General features: G+C 35.5%; 1 long non-coding RNA gene across 1 annotated transcript in view; it reads left to right on the top strand.

The window, feature by feature from the left end:
* Nucleotides 1–7,441, top strand: part of LOC134739951 (uncharacterized) — a 47,701-nt gene extending 40,260 nt beyond the window's left edge. Inside the window, exon 3 of the long non-coding RNA XR_010127113.1 lies at nucleotides 6,555–7,441. This is a non-coding gene — a long non-coding RNA (uncharacterized LOC134739951). The remainder of the gene's footprint in view (nucleotides 1–6,554) is intronic.
* The last annotated feature ends 12,417 nt before the right edge of the window (nucleotides 7,442–19,858 follow it).

Below are 19,858 nucleotides of genomic sequence, written 5' to 3'. Positions count from 1 at the left end.
AGTCTGACAGTGCCCCTGCTGCCAACCTCCAATCTCTACTCCTTCCTATATCCAAAGTGAAAATAATTTCTTCAAATCTCTCGCTCCCTTTCAATTTTTCCCAGGCATCAACTTACATATATTCTATTGTTTCCTTTACCCAAATGTCTAATATTGGTTTAAGGTTCTAGCTAAGAACCACATTCCCCCAGTCTTTCTCTCTGTGCATTCTTACTTATGCTCCTGTGTATCCATGCCATGGCTCTTTCTTCTTTATAAAAATTCAAATCAAAATGTACCTTTCTGGAAAGGCTTACTTTTATAATTCCTGTTAGCCATTGTATTAGTCTGTTCTCATGCTACTAATAAAGACATATCCAAGACTGTGTAATTTATAAAGGAAAGAGGTTTAATGAACTCACAGCTCAGCATGGCTGGGGAGGCTTCACAATCACAGTGGAAGGCAAAGGAGAAGCAAAGTGCCTTTGCTTGTATGGCGGCAGGCTAGAGGGCTTTTGCAGGGCGACTCGCATTTCTAAAACCATCAGATCTCGTGAGACTTGTTCATTATCAGGAGGACAGTATGCAGGAAACTGCCCCCATGATTTAATTATCTCCACCTGGCCCCGCTCCTTGACACATGGGGATTATTACAATTCAAGGTGAGATTTGGGTGTGGACACAGCCATACCCTATCAGCCATGACCCTGTCTTTACTTTGTATTGCCTCAACGTGGACTAGGTATTTTTGTTTATATTGTTCAAGTTTTATTGTCACAATGTCATTGTGATGATGATTGTGGATGGACCAAAGAGACTCAAATGTTGGTGACTGGTCCACCTCTTTCAAGTAAGACTCAATAAAACCCAGAGACAAATATAGAGTGAGGTGGAAATGGGATACAAATTCCACAATATTTCAGAGCAACACATGTCATTGAAGTTGGAATTAATTTGTGTTGTCATGGAACTCGGAAATTATCATATTCTCCCTCTGGTATAATTAGATTATAAATAATTATTTATCTTCACAGAGATTTCCACATGGTAGTTGCTCATTAAATAAGTTATTAATATTTTAATTGTTTTATGATAAACACTTAAAATAAAAAATCTATTATGTTGTAGTTACATATTTTTAAGAAAATAGTGGTTTCTGATGTGGGTCCTAATAACAGGAGGTTTCTATGAATGTAACCAATGTTTATAATCATCTGGGCCAATAAGTACATAATAATACTATATGATATAATCAGTTACAAAAATAATACTACAAACCAAGAGCTAGAGGAATCTTAATTGACCATTTCCTTAATAAGCCCTTCGTTGCATGTGAATCAAGTATTTACAAATAAAAGCATGCATTTGTTGTCTTTTGCAGCAACATGGACGGAGATAGATAAGGGAACTGACAGGAATGGAAAACCAAATGCCGCATGTTCTAGCTTATGTGGGAGCTAAACATTGAGTACATAGGGACACAAAGAAGAAATGACAGACACTGAGGCCTACTTGATGGTGGACAGTGGGAAGGAGGGTAAGGACTGAAAAACTACCTGTCAGGTACTATGCTTATTATGTGGGTAATGAAATAATCTGTACACCAAACCCCTGTGACATGCATTTTACCCATATAACAAACCTGCATGTATACCCCTGAACCTAAAATAAAAATAAAAGTTAAAACAACAACAACAAAAAGATGCATCTGAAATTAGATCAAGAAAATGTGGTATGTATATATATACAATGAAACACTATTCAGACCTAAAAAATAAAGGAGATCCTGTCATTTGTGACAACGTGGATACACCTGGAGGACGTTATGTTAAGTGATATAACCCAGGCATTGAAAGGTAAATATCACATGATCTCACTTATATGCAGAATCTAAAAAAATTTTAACTCATAGAAGCAGAGAATAGAATGGTGGCTACCTGGGGCTAGGGTTAGGAAGCTTGGGATTGGGAGAGATTGGGCAAAGGGTACAAAATTTCAGTTAAACAGGAGGGATAAGTTCTAGAGATCTACTTTATATCCTGGTGACTATAGTTAACAACAACATACTATGTATTTGAAAATTGCTAAAAGAGTAGATTTTAAGTGTTCTCACCACAAAAAATAAACATATGAAGTGATGTATATGTTAATTAGCCTGATGTAGCCATTCCACAGTATATGCATATTTCATAACATCATGTTGTACACCATAAATATATACAATTTTAATTTTTCAACTGAAGTATTTTTAAAAACAAAAACCATGCATTAGTTTTGCTTTTATTTTTACACAGGATAAGTAATTATTTAAATGTATACTTTTCTAAAATATAAATGAACATTTTAGAAAATAAAAATGATTTAGCTTATATTTTAATTCTGGACTTCTTAGAGTGACACATCTTTTTAAACACTATATTAGTTTTTCCTTAATAATTCCTTCTCATATCTTTCAAAATTATATTTGTAAAATATTCATGATTCAAATTAACTGTTTACCTGTACTCCAAAATCACAGTTTTGATCCCTAATTCCAGCCTGCTGCTATAGAGTTTACAAATTAAGAACCAGAAGTTCTGATGACTGTAAGTCATTTTATATGAAAGCAGCAGTGTGAACAAATTATTATTTCTTCTCTAATTTTTAAATATTTTATGAGATTTGCATTAAATATAGAGAGACTATTTTAGAAGATTATACTGGTTATTTAAGTACCTGAAAAAAAACAAAAAAAAATTACATTTTATTTCTACTAAGTGTTTGAATAGAGATACCTAATATATGTAAGATAGAATACACACACACACACACACACACACACACACAAATCTCTTCTTCAGCCCCCTCTCTTCTTCTAGTAGTAGGTCTCTTATAAAATAATGACCAAATGTCAACACATAAGGATACTAACTTCATGACAATATTTCAGGGAATATACTATTATTGTCACTCCTGGATGTTGGTATTATTTTTGTAATTATAAAGGTGAGGAAATCAAGCCCTATTATTAACATCTTAAAGATGATATATGATCAGTCACAATTAGAAACAACAGCTGTTTTTCTTTAGTTATTTCCTTAGTAGAGAAAAGAAAACACCTAAACTTCTTTTGATTAATGAAGACTGCAGTTATTACATAAAAGGCTGTGGAAGATTTTCTAGGGAGATTTTGAAGATAGGGGAACATTATTTGGTTTAAGTATCATTCTCCAGTCCAGGTATCTGGGAAGGCCTTTCTGTTCCAGTTGCTCTTTTTTTTCAAGCACAACTTGATGTTCCCTGAGAGACTCTAATTCAACTATTTTTAAATATAGATGTCTATACTATACGTGTAAAATTTTGGGTACCTGGTATCAATCAAAGATATGGTTAAGCTGTTTATACTTGAGAATTACCAATTTGGAAAATGTCTTCAAGTATCTTCAAAGAAATGAACTCTAGATTCATATGAAAGAATAATTGGATACGAATAGAATGTATCTTGTTAGAGTTAACCAAAATGTGGACATTTTACAGCAAACTGTTGCCCAGGAAAGACCACTTAATGCATTTAGGCAAGTAACAAAATTATGATCCCTCTTTGGTGCCCAGAGCAGTGTAAGGATAAATAGAAGATTCTCAATGGCTACTTTAGATTGATGAATGCCAATATTCAGTTACCCATGGTGATAGCTTTTGAGAAGCTGGTGTGAGGAACGATATGTTGGAGAGTTTGGCACAAAATATGAACAATTAAAAGCGCTTTGAACCTTTTTTCCTTATCAAAAGAACCACCTGACCTGAGAGGAATTAACAGAAAGGGGAAAAGTGTTCAAGTATGTTTTCTCCAGGACTGAGTAAGTTTAAACCTCTTGGAGTTAGAGCAAGAAAAGGCAATGGATAAAGAAAGAATCATTAAATATTTCATTTTTGAAGATGTACATGATATCTCTACATCTGTGAGAAACATGTAATTGACACATCTGGCTCTTTGATTGCAAGTGTAGGAGAGGTTTAAGTTTTAGAATAGGTGGCATCTGATGAGAAAAAAGCCAACTTAGAGGTGGTAAATAGTTTAATTCCACCCAATTACAAAGAAAAGAGGAAGGAGAATGGGAGTGATGAAGGAATCCATCCATCATGCACAACACAAATAAAGGCCTGTCACTCATTTTCCTAATGTTGAAAAAAGAACTATTTAGTAATTTTTGACACCAAGGAAACCATTTGTAGTAGCCTTCTTCACTTTTCAACTCATTCTTAAATTTAAAAGACAGAAAAAACCCCATTTAATTGTTTCTATTATGTCAGTTCATCATTTATGAATCCATGTCAGTGTCTTAGTTTTTTCAGTGAAATAGCTAATTCATATCATATTTGTAGTCACTACTTCATAGTGAATCACTGCTGTTTGATTTAGCCTGTCATCTGACACAGAACATCTCAAAACCATTTGCATCACTCTTCTTGCTCTAATCTGCACATACGGTCATAATTAAGAATGTGATACCTTATATTTATTTCAAATACTCAGTGAATTTAGAATATAATAGTGAAAACAGCATAACTCATGTCACAAGAAAAAATTTGTGTTAAACCACATGAACTAAGTTACAACTATTAATTATGTATAGATAAAACACCAATGATTGTGGATCAGAGCATAAGTACAAAATATACTTTGTATGAAAACAAATTTACAATTGATATATTTATAACTATCTTATACAGAATGTTCAAAATATGAACTAAATGCATACTGTAGCATATTTGAGTTTTATATCAAAATTTTCCTTTTCAAAACAGAATACCCGGGAGAAGCTTCCTTTCCCTAAATATACCTGCAATTTTCAAGTCCTTTTAATTCACGCCTTTAAATGAAAGGGTTGAGTATACAAGGTCAGTGAAATTGTTATTTATGGTTGAAATGTTTTTGCTACATCTATTTTAAGAAGGGTCATTTTTCATTTCATTTATAAATTGGTTTAAACTGTTTAGCTGACTATACAAAATTACTCAATGTGCAACTAGCAGTTTACTCCATTTACAAGCCTAGGTAGCCTAGGAATTATTTAAGATTTTACAATTAAGATGATTAAGTTAAAATTATATAATTTGTTCTTATGTTTATAGTAATCGTCATTTTTAAAATTATTTTACTATTACTATAAAATATTTTCCTCTTACATGTGTTTCTTACCTCTTTATTTGTTTTGGTTTGTTTCTGAGGAAAAACTATAATATCAATATTTAAATTGCTCACTAATAGACAGACCTTTGCACATCAATGCCAATACTTCATGTTAAGATGACCTGTAGTTATGGAGATCCTTGTTTTGTAACTGAAACAAATATCTTCAAAGAATATCACTGCTTACTGCTTCATTTTCCCTAGGAAATGCATCACCCAACTTAGTTGGTATTTAAAAAATTATTATTATTTTCCCTTTTGAAGTTCTACTGAATTCAAAATGAATCAAAACTACTTAACGGTGAATATTTTTAGATATTCAAATGCACATTTTCTATCCTGGTCAATATTAGCAACTCTTCTCTAAACTAAGAAAGCACGTCAGCCTTGTCATGCAGACCAGCATAAACTGCAGATTTGTGAGCATCTAACCGCAGGAAGAACGCATTGCTGAAGCTAAACTAGAAGACTTTCAGTGCTGGCCAGTGTTCTATTCCAGGAGTTAGAGAATTAACATACAATATATTTATTTCAAAATTTTAAAAGAAGACATTAACAACTAAGCAAGATTTATTAATTCTGTTTGGAAATTGCAAGAATCCTGGAAGTGAAAGTTCCTATATTTGAGATTTTTTGAACTGCACACTCGGTGGAATGACTTCCACTACTGACCCTTTTCTAAGTCAAAGGGGATTTCAAAGTGTAACTATTTACAAGTTAAAATGAGAAGGAAGTAAGTCTCTAAAAAATAAAAGTTTATCGTAAGACTGAGGAAAATAGTCAAAACAATGACTACTGAGAAAATATTATGATTATTATATTGTTATTATTTTTGCTCAAGGTCTCTAGGCATTTGAAGACGAAAGATTAAACAAAAACAAACATTTCATTTGTAGGTAGACTCAAAAAAATAACTGAGTAACCTTGACCTCCATCAGCACACAAAATCCTACATAGCCAATGACAGACTTCGTTGTTTAAAGACTACTTGGGAATGATTAAGAAAAAGATGATGTAATCTAATATGTGATAAAGAGAGATATAATATTCTCTACTGGAAGGCATTCCTATCATGTCATATCAAAGTCTAGCAAAACGTTGAAAGTTAGAAATGTTATCAAGCATTAGCAGGCATTTAAAGAACGTCTCTTGAATATTTCTAGCATAAAAAAGTATTTCATGTGATGTAAATGAATGGTAATTTTCTGACTTTAAAAGAGAGCTGTGCCAGTACATTTCAGTGTTCTGGACCCAATTCTGCAAACATGGAGACGCTTTCAATTTGCTCTGCCTGCCTTCCCGCCTTAGATGGCTGCGATTGCAGCGAAATTAATCCATTTAAAAATCTGCGGCTTAAACTTAAGGATTTTCAGTTTTTTCCCCCTTCTCTCTTTTTTTTTCTTAGAATATCAATAAGTTCCAATTGAAGAGCGGATTCTTTTGCAATTCAGGCATGTGCCGGCGATAACGGGCGAGTTGGCATGAAGAGAGGCAGAGATGGATTAATTATGCAGAGAACATGGAAATTCTGCTTATCATCGGCTAGCAAAGGAGCCCGGCTCACATAATCAGCAAACGAAGGGAGAGGAAAAAATAACAATGCAATGGCACCTTCCAGCCCATCATCAGGATTTTTTCTACCCCCTTGTAATTAAAAAATAACATACACTTATAGCCCTATCTCCTGTGCAGGCAAGGAGTGGATGTCCACAAAATAATTGCACTGGGATATTAGAGCTGGCGACACGGGCTGTCCATTCCAGCTTGCTCTCCTGCTCACCCTCTCTTTCTCTTTTGGCCTCTCAGGCACTTTGCTTCTGAACCTAGTCCAAATCAGAGGGATGTCTCAGGTGACATTCTAGCTCGGTTTCCAAAAATCCCAAATTGGTACCTTATCATGATCCAAGCAAACATACATACATATATGATAAATATTTGGAGGGCTGACTCTAGGGGAGGCTTTGGAACTGATCACCTGTGGACTATCTGGTCAGTTTCATTTTTGATGAAACATGTCCAAATAGCCTTCATTTTGCAAAATGGCTGGATTAAAATGGTGGCTGTGCAGCGGCTGTGCTATCTTCTCAAATCATTTAACTTACCTACAAGTTTTTGTTTCTATTCCCTTTGACAACTCATTTTATAAATGTAAGTTAATGATTGCAATGTTTGCACCTCAAAATCAGAATTCGCAATTCCGTATTGTCATTGTAAAATCTGACAGCTCAATGCCTCGTATTTCTCTAAATGCCAAAAGACTACAATGAACCAAGTTTATTGCTTTAAAGAAAATCAAATTGAATCTTACATTTGTATCCATGTGATTTCTAATTCTGAAAATTAAAATGTAAACACATAAATAATGATGCTCCTGACTGGATGCCATGGAAGTCGGTTTTGCTGTTTTAATTGTCACTCAAATAATTTGACCTAATTACAGACATAAGCCCGAAGAAGCTCTCTGGCCATGAGAGAGGCCATTTCTTACTGAAGAGTTATTGGTGAGCTAGAGAAACAGAAAGATAAATATAAACCTGGAAAGACAAAAATTATACAACACATGAAGGAAAGATGTTGTTCCAAAGTGCAGTAAACTGAATTAGAAAGCTGGCAGACTCTAGAAATGTAATTTATTCATAGAGTTCCACCAAAGCAGGGAACCAGTGTGGGGCGCAGTTTACACGCTTGTGGGAATGTTTTAAGTGACAGTGACTATAATAGACTGATTTTTTAAAACTAATTATTTCCATGTCTATGCATATGGACGCACATGCACTAGTATATATGAATATTATCAAAAACAAACACTGAGTAAAGGATTGAGCAAATGTTTAGAGATATTTGTGATTAGGGACTTCGTTAGTTTCTGAGAGTGGAGGGAAAATAAAATCAGAAAAAAAAAATGCTCGAATGGGGGTTGGGTTAAGGGTGAAGAAAGGAGAGAAAATCCCACTAAAGAGAACAAGAGAATAAAAATATGAGGAAGAGAAAATTGTAATTGTGACGGTAGAAATTATGATTATGTCTTGTTATTGTATAAATGTATACATGTAAGATATTAAATATGTATATAGGAACCTACAGAAAATAATTCAAGTGTATGTCCCTACACCAAGAGTTCTCCAAATGCATAAGGAAACCACAGATTTCTCAGAGCAGAATATAATTTACTAGGGATTTTGGAGCACAGCCACATGAAATAGGGGAATACAGTTGGGATAATTTGGCCATCCAATACTATTTAATTTCTACCACCTTCCTACCATTTAGTCCCCAGAAAACATATTTAGTTTCTCTTTGACCTAGCTTCTTAAATGCACTCCTACTATGATAAAACCTACCCCTTTGAAGTTCCTAGATAAAAGATACTGAGGAGCTGGGTGCCCTGGCTTATGCCTATAATGCCAGCACTTTGGGAGGCTGAGGCAGGAGGATCACTTGAAGCCAGAATTTCCAAACCAGCCTAGGCAACATACAAGACCTGTCTCCACAAAAAGCAAATAATAAAAAAAAAAATAGCCGGGGGTGGTGGCATGTCTCTGTAGTCTGAGCTACTTGGGAGCCTGAGGCAGGAGGATTGCTTGAGCCAAGAAGTTCGAGGTTACAGTGAGCTGTGATTCCACCACTGCACTCCAGCCTAGGCAACAGACCAAGACCCTGTGTCAAAAAAATAAAAATTAAATTAAAATGAATAAATGATATTGAATAATCCATGAGCAGTGATGAATAATTCTTGCTAGGACCAATTATCAGACCAAATCTGGTGATTTTTTTATATTAGAAGGAGAGAGAGAGTCAGAGCTAGCTTCCCAAGATGACCCTAAACTATTTATATAAAGTTTTATTTTCTTAGCAAAATAAATTACTGAACTCTTGGACTCCTGAGAAACTGATATTCTTCTAGGATCAAAATATTAAGAGCTATTTCAATTCAGTTAGACACTAGAAAACAATTTACTCCAGGCTTACAAGATGAGCAGAGGGTCATCTCAGTTAATATCCAGAGCGACAGGTGGTTCTTTAGATGTGGTTCTCGCTGGGTGGTCCACTGTTTTTTAACCCTGGCTGCACAATCGAATCCTCTGGGAAGCTTTTTAAAAATACTTAGGCCTGAGCCACACCCCAGATATATAATTTTTTTCACTTCCCAGGAGATCCTAATGTGCAGCCAGAGTTGAGGAACAGTCTGGCTAGGTTCATTCATTGCCCTCCATTGAAGTCCACTGAAAGCCCCAAATATCTTCAAGACTAGGGCAGTCATCAGTGCAAACTAGGCTACGAGCAACATGGGGCAGGAACCATGCGGCTTGGTCTCCTGCCTCCCCAGCACCTAGCCCAGTGCCTGTTATGTAGAGGGTTCTCAAAAATAATTTTTGATTGAAAGAATAAAGCAAACAGGAGCCAGAAAGACAGAAAGCTTTACATCCACCTGTCATCACAGCTGGCTTCTCCGCCCTACATCATGCCCCATAAGTCTTGATAATTTGGGAGCTTTCTCAAGGTTTTCTGAAAGCCTGTGCTGAAACTTTATAGATGCAGCATACTTCTGTAATCTTTTATACTTTCCTGAAAACATGTCTTAACATCTTTTACAAGAGAAGGTAGATAATAGAATTCTCAGTAACCGTAACTGTAAATGGATTTGTAATCTACCCATGATTAAAATTATTTTCATCATGAAGTAGAATTCTCATTATTGTTGCAATTTTAATATTATCAACTCCAAAGTGTCTTGGTGATTGATAATATAGACAGCGAAACCCTATATTATAGTAATTAAATTTAAAATGAATCAGCCATCCTTATATGTCTCAGTATAGTACCTGATTATTTGAAAACAATTATCTTTGCATGTCACCTAATGCCAGACAGCACTTGGAGCTGCTCCCAGGGATTGTTCTGGGTCACAATGCTGCTGCCTAGTCTAAATACACAGATACTGTGTCTTAAGTGCCACGATGAATATTTTCTCCATTAAAATACATGACCACCGCAAAAGTGAGCTCTAACCCAGAAGGAATGCAGGCCTGAATTAGGAAACCTTTGAACAAAACCTTCAGGCTGAAATGAGCATTCATCATAGGTAAGTCTCACTGAATTTAAAGGAAGCCCGCTCTCTAAGAAATCCCAGAAACTATGGGCCTAAGAGCATGTCTGACTTTGTGGATGAGGTTTTTCTTTTCTGATCAGAGCCAGGATGTAATCCATAATGCTTTGATAGGACTAATTGCCCTTCAAAGGAAATGTCTTTCTTCATACATTCAATTAAATAAACTATTACTATATTTCCCAATGTTGTCCTTATTTCCCTAGTTAAGATGTTACAGGAACATTCATTTCTCCACTGCAGGAAGAGATTCCTCTGCTTCTCTTAATCTTACACTTTTTTGCAATCCGTTTTAATGACAAAACCCCCCTTTACTGAATGTTCCATCCCACCACCCTCCCCACACACATTTTGGAGAAAAAAATTAATACAAAAAATTCTTCCATACTTGGTTCATTTGCAGATTTCACCAGGCTTGCAAAAAGCACACCTGTTGTGCTGTCTGGATTTCCTTTTCTGATCATAGGCTTCTGACAAAGAGGGGGGGAAAAGAAAGATTTTTATCAAACGCTCTTCACCGGACAATGAATTTTCTTCACCATTTGAATGTATCTGTGGAATGCCTGAGTGATTCATTACAGCAGATTCTGAAGTATGACAATGGGCCGCAGAAATGACTGATGGTATCTTTTTCCTGATTTCATTTCCCTGATCCTCTTCATCCCTTGGCCTGTGTACCTCGATTAATTAGAAACCAGGGATTTTTCACTCATCAGCTGATGGGTTTCATGCTCCACTCTGTCACAAATCTGCTGCCTGCACTATCTCTCTTACAGCCGGTGGCTGCTTTAAAAACTTTCCCCTTTTTTTTTCTTTTCTTCTTTTTTTTTCCTTTTTTGAAGCAGTGCTTTGTGACTACAGGTTTAGGTCTTTTAAAGATTCAGACATATTTTTAAAAAAGAGATTAAAATTAAAGTAGAGAAGATTCAAAATCTCTGATTAAGTTAATCCCTATCCAAATGATACTTGTCCAAAAATGAACTTTTTGAAGAGATAATAATATAAATGTTTCATAGCTCTCAGCAAGTTCTTTTCTCAAGATATAATAATTGAAGTATTATAAAAAGACTGAAAAATACGTAATTTTTATGTGTGAGCCCCAAAGCACTTGTGTTTATTTCTCATGCATTTGGGGGTACTCATGCTATATTTTAAAACTCAATTTCATTCAAATTCTAGTTGAATAAACCATTTAATAACAGCACCCTGAAATAAATCATTGAATCACTATTGTTTCTGGAGGAAATATTTTATAATTGAAATATGCTCTCCCTTAGGGTAGATACCAAATTAAATCACATGATGATATAATCCCCAAGGAAGCAAATCATAATTAAATAGTATTTCAAATGCAGGATACTTGATAGCAAAACTCTCTAAAATCTAAAATAATGTGTGATTCAAAGGTAAAAACATAAATTATTTTTACCCAAGAAAAGTACTAGCTACCTGATACTACAGGCTTATTTACTGGAGTATTTTTCTCCTTATTAACTTATTATTTTATTTTTTGAGATGGAGTCTCACTCTGTCCCTAGGCTGGAGTGCAGTTGCACGATCTCAGCTCACTGCAACCTCCGCCTCCCGGGTTCAAGTGATTCTCCTGCCTCACCTCCAGAGTAACAGGGACTACAGGTGCGTGCCACCACACCCAGCTAATTTTTGTATTTTTAGTAGAGACGGGGTTTCACCATGTTCGCCAGGATGGTCTCGATCTCTTGACCTCGTGATCTGCCCGCCTCAGCCACCCAAAGTGCTGGGATTACAGGCGTGAGCCACCGTGCCTGGCCCCCATATTAATTTATTTAAATATCAGTTTTGAAAGGAGTCACAGAATTAAAAGACAATTTCTCCATTTTAAAACACCAGACCCATCAGACATAAAGAGATAAAGTATATATTTGATATATATCAAATGTATGTATGATATGTATGTATACTTTGTCTACTTATCATGAGGAGAAGTAATATACATTTCCATAGTTTTGCCCACAGTAAAAGATTTAGCATCAGAGATTTCATTCTGTGCGTCAGTTTTTCATCAATTTTGAAAGTCATAACAATAAGAAAAAAATAGGAGCTTGTAGAGAATACCTAACCCTTGCTGTCTGAAGATCAATGTCCGTCTGTCCACACTTGCCAAGAAAAGACTGTACTCTTGATAACCGTTGAATAACCAATGAGAGCTCCGATTAGTTTTGAGGGTAAGATTTATCTGTCATGACTACTCCAAAGGAAACCACTACTCAACTTAGAAATTCTTTTATTCGGGGTTGATGGCAAAACAAAAGGGACAGCAGGAAGAGCTACCATATTTATGTTTCAGAGATATAAGAAGGGATACACCCAACTATGCTATTAAATCTTTGCAGCACATTTATTTACATATATTGAAATCCAAATTACCACTGCTGTTGCTTACACAGCTCTAGTCAATAGTGCACCACAAAACTGAATTTTTTTCCAGGGGCAAGACTAAATTTTTGTTGTTGTTGAACTGGTCTACCATAAAGACTTATAGATTTGAAGTAAAGGGGATTTCATAGGATTCAGATCAATTTCTCCTCCTGTTGTATTTTTTAAAGCCTTAGTAAGATTGGAGAGAGCCATGAGAGAGGTTGGGAAACTATGCCTTCAGCCTACCTAGATGTGAAGGGAAACCCATTACATCTTTGAAGTTATTAATCTCTTTTTAAATCATACCTGGCTGTGAGCATTCTTTGAAGAAGAAGAAAAACAAAATTTTAACAAATTTCAAGTAAACCTCATTAGAAATTGGGAAACGGGTAAAGAAAGTTGCTTAATTTTAAATAATTTCTGTTTTATGAATTAATATTTTCAGTATAGTGTCATCTGTCACTTTTACCTGGCCTTTAAAATAGAATAAACCACTGTCATTATAATAGCTGGGCTTAAAATGGAGCCTATAGAATACCCTTTTCTTCAACAGTAATGCAAAAGAGCTATGGAAACAGTTGGAGAGTGTTTTATTTAACAACAACACAAGTGTGCTGATAATCTGGAGTATCAGGCCCATCTGTAAATTTTCCTAATTTGCTATTTCTTTCCCTAACACCACCAATATTGTGATAATGCCACATGCTCTTGAGTAGTTGCTAATGCCAGGCACAGGGACTACCAATCATGAACAGACAGGATGAGCTACATAGGCCTATAAGTCTGTGGACTTAGAGCATTGCTCCAATTCTAACTTTGGCCATCCCAGGATTTACATGTGACTATCAAGGAGAGGCACCAATTTAGATGGTGTGTGTATAATCTATTATATTAATTACATCTGTTAATTCCTTTCCATGGAATATTGCTTCTATCTCTATTTTTTCAAAATAATTTTCACAGAATAAAACTTGCTATTTTATGCATAACCCTGAGAATCTGGAAGGTTTTCTTCTTTTCTTTTAACATAGCCACTTAGAGATGAAGAAATTGAAGCATTCTTATGACAGCAACTGATTTCACCAAGCTTTGTTGCCTAACAAGCAAGTGTAAAGTAAAACCAGAGATTACTTCAAATTATGATTTCTGATCAGAATAAGAAGGCTTTGCATTCATGGAATACCAATGTACCATCCATCCAAAGTGCTTTAATGAACATTTGTCTTATTCTTGCAATGCCTAGTAAGGTGACTGAGTAGCAACATAATGGGTTCAGGTGCTGTATGAAACTACTCAGATATTAATCCACATGGAGCAGTGTGCCAATGGAAGACAGTCTACATTTCCTGTTTGAAATACTCATTGCTTTCCTGGATTACACAGTTCACACAGGAAGTATGTACTGAATAGACCCAGTGAGTGCCATATATGTTGCAGTGTTTGTAATATGACCCAAGTATGTTAACCAAAATTAGACACAATGTATAAGAATATTAACTGTATATCTAAGGTAGGGATGGCAGTAATCATTCTCTCCTTATTTTTCTTATTCTAATGTTTTAGAAATTATATTTATAATCTTTCATTATGTTTCTATCATACTGACAAAATATTTCCATTGTTAAAAAGATCGGATTAAATGGAATATCAACTCTTGGTCTGGAATTTGAAGATTCTTTCATTTGAGTTTACTATGCCTTTTCAACCTTATTTTCAAAGCTCCTCTCTAAGTATCCACTGGTGAGGGTGCAGCAGGGGTATCTTAACCTGAGCAGAACTTTCTTCGGTTATTTCTATACTGTCAGCACCTAGAAAATATAATCCACAGTATTACATTTTGTTGAAACAAAAATAAGCATAATTCCATTTGACTCAGGCTGGTCTGTGCTCTACCTATGAATCCCTGTCTGGATTATTTACTGGGAATATGTTTCTCTCTTCATCCTGCTTACTTATTCATTCCTTTTTTAACAGTTCACTTCCAGTTAATTCCCCAATCTTCATTATTTTCCATGCTATCATAATTCATTCTTTTAAACATATATTTGTCAAACATTTATCCAATGGCAGTCCAAGTTCTGTTAGATGAATTGTGGGCCCAAGACTTGAGGAATTTATGTTCATTCCACCCAACTTAGGGCTTTACTTGCGTGGTATCATCTTGGCCAATAACATTCAATACATATGTATAGGTTTTCATTCCCTATATAGATTATAAGCAACCTGAGATTAGGGAACAGGGATCTCCTCTTACCCAGCATCTCTGTGCACCTAGCTCACTGCCAAGTAGAGGAAACAAATGTTCTATAAGCTTGTCTATTGATTGAATTCTCTTCTAAATTCTAAGAACATATTTAGAAGTTTATCACCTTTAAAAAATAAATTCAAACTTGGACACTGAGTATGACCTTTCTATTAATTATCATATTTACTCTCATACTTCTCTGCTATTTTCACTGTAACTTAGAGAATGGGAATCTGGCTAGCATCTGGATTTTCCACCTTTGCTAACCCTCATTAATCTTTGTGATTATGTTCCTCATTTACTAGAAGCATCCAAAATTATAAACCACAATTACTACGAATATCAATTGGAAATTGAATTTTTTACTTTGTCTTCCTTTATTTGCAAGGCCTTAATAGTTTAAACACAGAATTACTTTCAGAGTGGCAACCACTTCTCAGAAAATGACTAAAAAATAGAAGAAAATAATGTTCAAGTAATCAAAAGGAACTTTCATTTTACATTTTCAATTTTTTTTTATTTCTAGTATCAGGCTCAGATGTTAGACAAAGCTTTGTCCAAAAAAAAAAAAAAAAAAAAAAGAGAAATAAGCTACCATTCCAGATTGTGGTACCCATTCCCTCAAAAGTTGAAGTTTCCCTGGAGACCACCTTGTCCTGACTCAGGCAACCCAAGGATGTAATAGAGGTATAAAAAAGAGGGTGATGTTTAAAACAGCTTAGCTGTTATGAAGGACAGATGCACACTTGCTTTCATTTTTCTTTACCCCAGCCAGTGGCAAGCCATTGCTACAGCTTTTATTTCCCTTTTGCTGGGCCTGATGAGGATATTATGTTTTTCTTAAGAGATCTCTTAAGGCTGTTTCAAGGGAGAAAAAGAGTAGTGACTGAGAGATAAGCATTATAATAGAAAAAGCCTTTTCCTTTATCTTTTATATTTTTCAGTATGTTTTTCAAAAATGTAAAAGAGAAGGGAATACACAAAAATTTCCCCTAGAATAGAATTTTGGATCATTGTTGCATTTGATTACATATTTCTTTAACCTCTGTGTTCTTGATTGAAGAAAAAACATTCTTATATTTGTATTTTTAAAAAATGGAAGCATATGCCAAAATTTGACTCAGGTTTGATAGCAGAAGTGAAAGTATGAGTCAATTCTAAAACTGTGAGCTTCGTACACGCCGTCCACTTGCAAAATTTGTCTAAATTTGAGACATTAAGCACATTTTTTTCTTGATGTTATATTAAATCCTTCTTAGTTTCCTGTTCTGACCTGGATGTCACATGTTTGGATTCAGCCAGGAATGGCTGGATATGAGTAGCAGGAACTTAAGGTTGGTGTGGATAGAGGCAGAGAGTTAAATCAAGACCATTGCAGTGGGCCAGGAACCCAGAAGAGGCCCTACAGGAATGGAAACTGAGTCTGGCAGAAAACATGTAAGATCCAGGGAAGATTAACTCTGGGATCCCTAGAGTGCTACAGGACAGATTTGAAATTGAGGAGGAACAGAGTGGACTCACAATCTGACTCTAGCCTTTACTTTTATTTGGAGTTCTGTTAGACTGCATATGAAAAAATATAATTCGGTTGCAACAGAAAGAGGAAGAAGGAGGAGGAGAAAGAGGAACAGGGGGTAGAAAGGGAAAAGTGGGAAGGGGAAGGGGAAAGGGAAGGAAAATAAGTTATTGTTCTTGATGATCAGTATGACAAAAAATTAGTTTCCTTGACAACAGGAGCGTCTGGTTCACAATATATTCCCCTGTGTTACATAGTGCTTGGCACGGGGTGAGCATTCAATACATATTTATTAAACAAGTAAATGAATGAATAAATAAATGAAGGAGTGTCACAGATCAGTTGGTAGCAGATGGGTAAAGACCACGCATTAAATATCTCAATCGATAAGCAGAGTACAACAGGTAATTAATGGATGGCTCAAAAGACAGGAGGCAGACATGTAGTGTCTGGAAACTTGTTGATGGGAAATAAGTCCCTAGTCATTGGTGCCTAGAAATCTGGTGTCTGGGGATTGGATAGAGGAAGGCAGGACCTCAGTTCTAAAGGAAACCTGGATACCTGGGTGGGCATTAGAAAGGAATCTACATAACAGCAACCAAAGCAAAAATCTGGCCTGGGGCTTTGAAGCAAGATGGGAACGTTGTTTTCAAAGGTAACAATGGGTTAGGGACAGTTTCAGAAGGAGGACTCAAGTAAAGTCTGTTCCTCCTGGTTCAGATCAAGGTCAGTTCTGGGATCTGGGGGCAATTGGAAAGTAATCGCAACATGATTCAAATTTGGGGACAGAAGCAAAAATCCAGATTGTGTTCACAATCCTTTCCCCCCAAGTTAGCAGGTTTTTCCATTTGTTTAGCAATTTCTTTGATCTTTAAAAAGGTTTGATTAGGGAAAAATCACATCTGGGTAAGGAAGAAGGTGACTTATAGGTAAGAGAAAAGACTGGGGGAATTCTAAGAGGCATCCCAGATAGATGATGCAAAAGTAATTGTGGGCCATTAAAAAAAAAAATGGCAAAAACCGCAATTACTTTTTCACCAGCCTAGTTTCTATTACGTAACCTCTCCACATTCACATTTATCACAAGTGAATGAAATAAATTAACTTACTCGACCAGAGGTATATCATACAAAACAAAATGTTCTTCTCCAGAGTGCCTTGAAATAGGGAGATTTCCCAGTGTTTTACTACAGCATTTACTGAATTGAAATTATGTTTTTATTTAATTAATGTTTATATTAAATTCTACAAGCACATAATAAAGTATTTAAGCAGTGTAGAAATAAAAGTAAATGTGGTCTTCCCCATTTATCCAGTACCATCCATAAGAATGTTAGAACACACCTTATATACATATAGTTTTAGAAATATTCTACATATATGTAAGTGTATTTGTGTTCATACTTTTCTTACACAAATGGAATCATGACACACTAAAAGTTTTGCAATTTGTTTTTTGCAAATAATATTTCTTAAACTTCTTTCTATGAAAGCATGTATACATCTATAGACCTACCCTGTATTATACATTAGGCTGCATATTTCATTTTTATGCACATGATATCGCAATGAGAATTTTTTAACATATTATCTATGTCCACTTATGTGAATATGCCTGTAAGACAGATTTCTAAAAGTGAAATTGCTGGGCCAAAAGGACATAGACTCTTATTCATGGGTATCATAAAAAATGAATGGCATTTTTGTTTCTATTTACTCAATAAAATGACAAAATATATTATTTTGTAATACGTATAAATGTGTTAATGCTTTTTAAAGTAGTCACTCTACTTATAGTATTAAAACAGGCACTACCATAGCTAATTAATAAATTTGACTTCTTTACTAAGGTAACATACAGTATGATATATACTTTGAATTCTACCTCACAACTGCAGAAAATAACAGAGGAAAAAATAGACACTAGTAAAGTAACATCTACTCTTGAGAAAAAAATTTATTTACACTTGAAAGTGGTAATCAGCTTTGAAGGTTAATGCTCTTAGAGGAAAACAATTGCCTTCACTCTTTTTAAGTCTATAAAAGTCTCTCCTTCTCTCTGTCTTTCTTAAAGGGTGGACATGAGGCCAAATCCAAGATACAAGATGGGAGAAATCTTGTTCCAGAATGGAGGAGGGACGACGGGAGTGGAAAATAACTTGAGTGACTAAATCCAATTCCTTTGCAAATGTGGGGTCTCTAAGCTCTTACACTTGGCTTCAGTCAAGCCAAGGAGAGGTAGCCCCAGCTCTGTTTCAATAAACAGTCCTGTCCCTGAATGAGTCACGTAAATAATGATGCTTGGTTAAAAAAGAGACTTCCCTATTTTTCCCCAGCATGGAAAAGATGGTGCCATCATCTTGGGAGTTCAGGAAGTTTCAGAATTCAAGGAACAACAAAAGTTTCCTTGATACTGTACAGCAGCAATCTCGAACGTGGTGACAGTAACTCAAAGCAGCCATAGAAAACAAGTAGAAGTGAAGAATTCTCCCATGGAACCCCAGTGTTGAGATCCTAAGCTGGGCCTGGTGCTGCACAGTTCACAGCGCTGACAAAAGCAGGAAGTTGGAGGGACGGATTTCAAAGACGTGCCAGGAACACACTGCCCTGGGATACTGGGAGCAGGCCAAGGGGAGAGAGGGGATTTAGGCTTCTAGTACTCGCACTGGTAGTGAGAAACTATTGGCTTTATTGTGCTTCGTGAAAAATGTACCTATAACTTTCTCTAACTAGGCTGGGGGTTGGGGAAACAAGCCTTAGATGCACTACACATAAATACTATATTTTCATCACACATGCATATACTGCAAAATCTTTGACAACCATGGTTTTGAGAATTCACATATGAAAAATCCGAACTTTTAATATATAATGATTCAGGGGTGTGTTCTTAAGTAAGTGAATACAACAATATTGCCCCTCCGTCTTCTCGCCCCAGTATACCACATGGTGGACATGAGTGCCAGGGCAGATAAAAGAGAATCTATTTCAATGATCAGAGGCCTAGGGTCCAAAATACTGTGTTCTTAAACATTATATTCATGTATTAAAAAATATTGAATTTTGTGAAAGAAGAGAAAACGGGATACAAAAAAAAATTACTATTATTCAAGATCAAATCCATCATTAAGAGACAAAACCTGCCACCAGTGAACACGATCAGTCTGGTTCAAATAAGAGATTACTAATTATTAAAAATATATCTCCATAATAGATTTTCACTTTGGTTTCTCTGAAGCATTAGTTTTATTTCCAATCTGAATGTTTCAGTATGACATCTTACACCAGGGCTTCCCTGATTCTATTCCTTAGGATTTATTTTTTGTCATATAGGCTTTAGAAACTAGAACCTTAGTGAAACTGAGGTCCCTTTGATCTTTTGTAGTCCTCACCTTACCTTTTCTTTCGTCCTTGGGTTTCACCATCTGAGTAGTTTAGGACAAC

This window comes from Pongo pygmaeus, chromosome 7 (assembly GCF_028885625.2).
Source record: "Pongo pygmaeus isolate AG05252 chromosome 7, NHGRI_mPonPyg2-v2.0_pri, whole genome shotgun sequence".
Taxonomy (NCBI): domain Eukaryota; kingdom Metazoa; phylum Chordata; class Mammalia; order Primates; family Hominidae; genus Pongo; species Pongo pygmaeus.
This window is presented reverse-complemented; position numbering and strand designations above follow the sequence as displayed.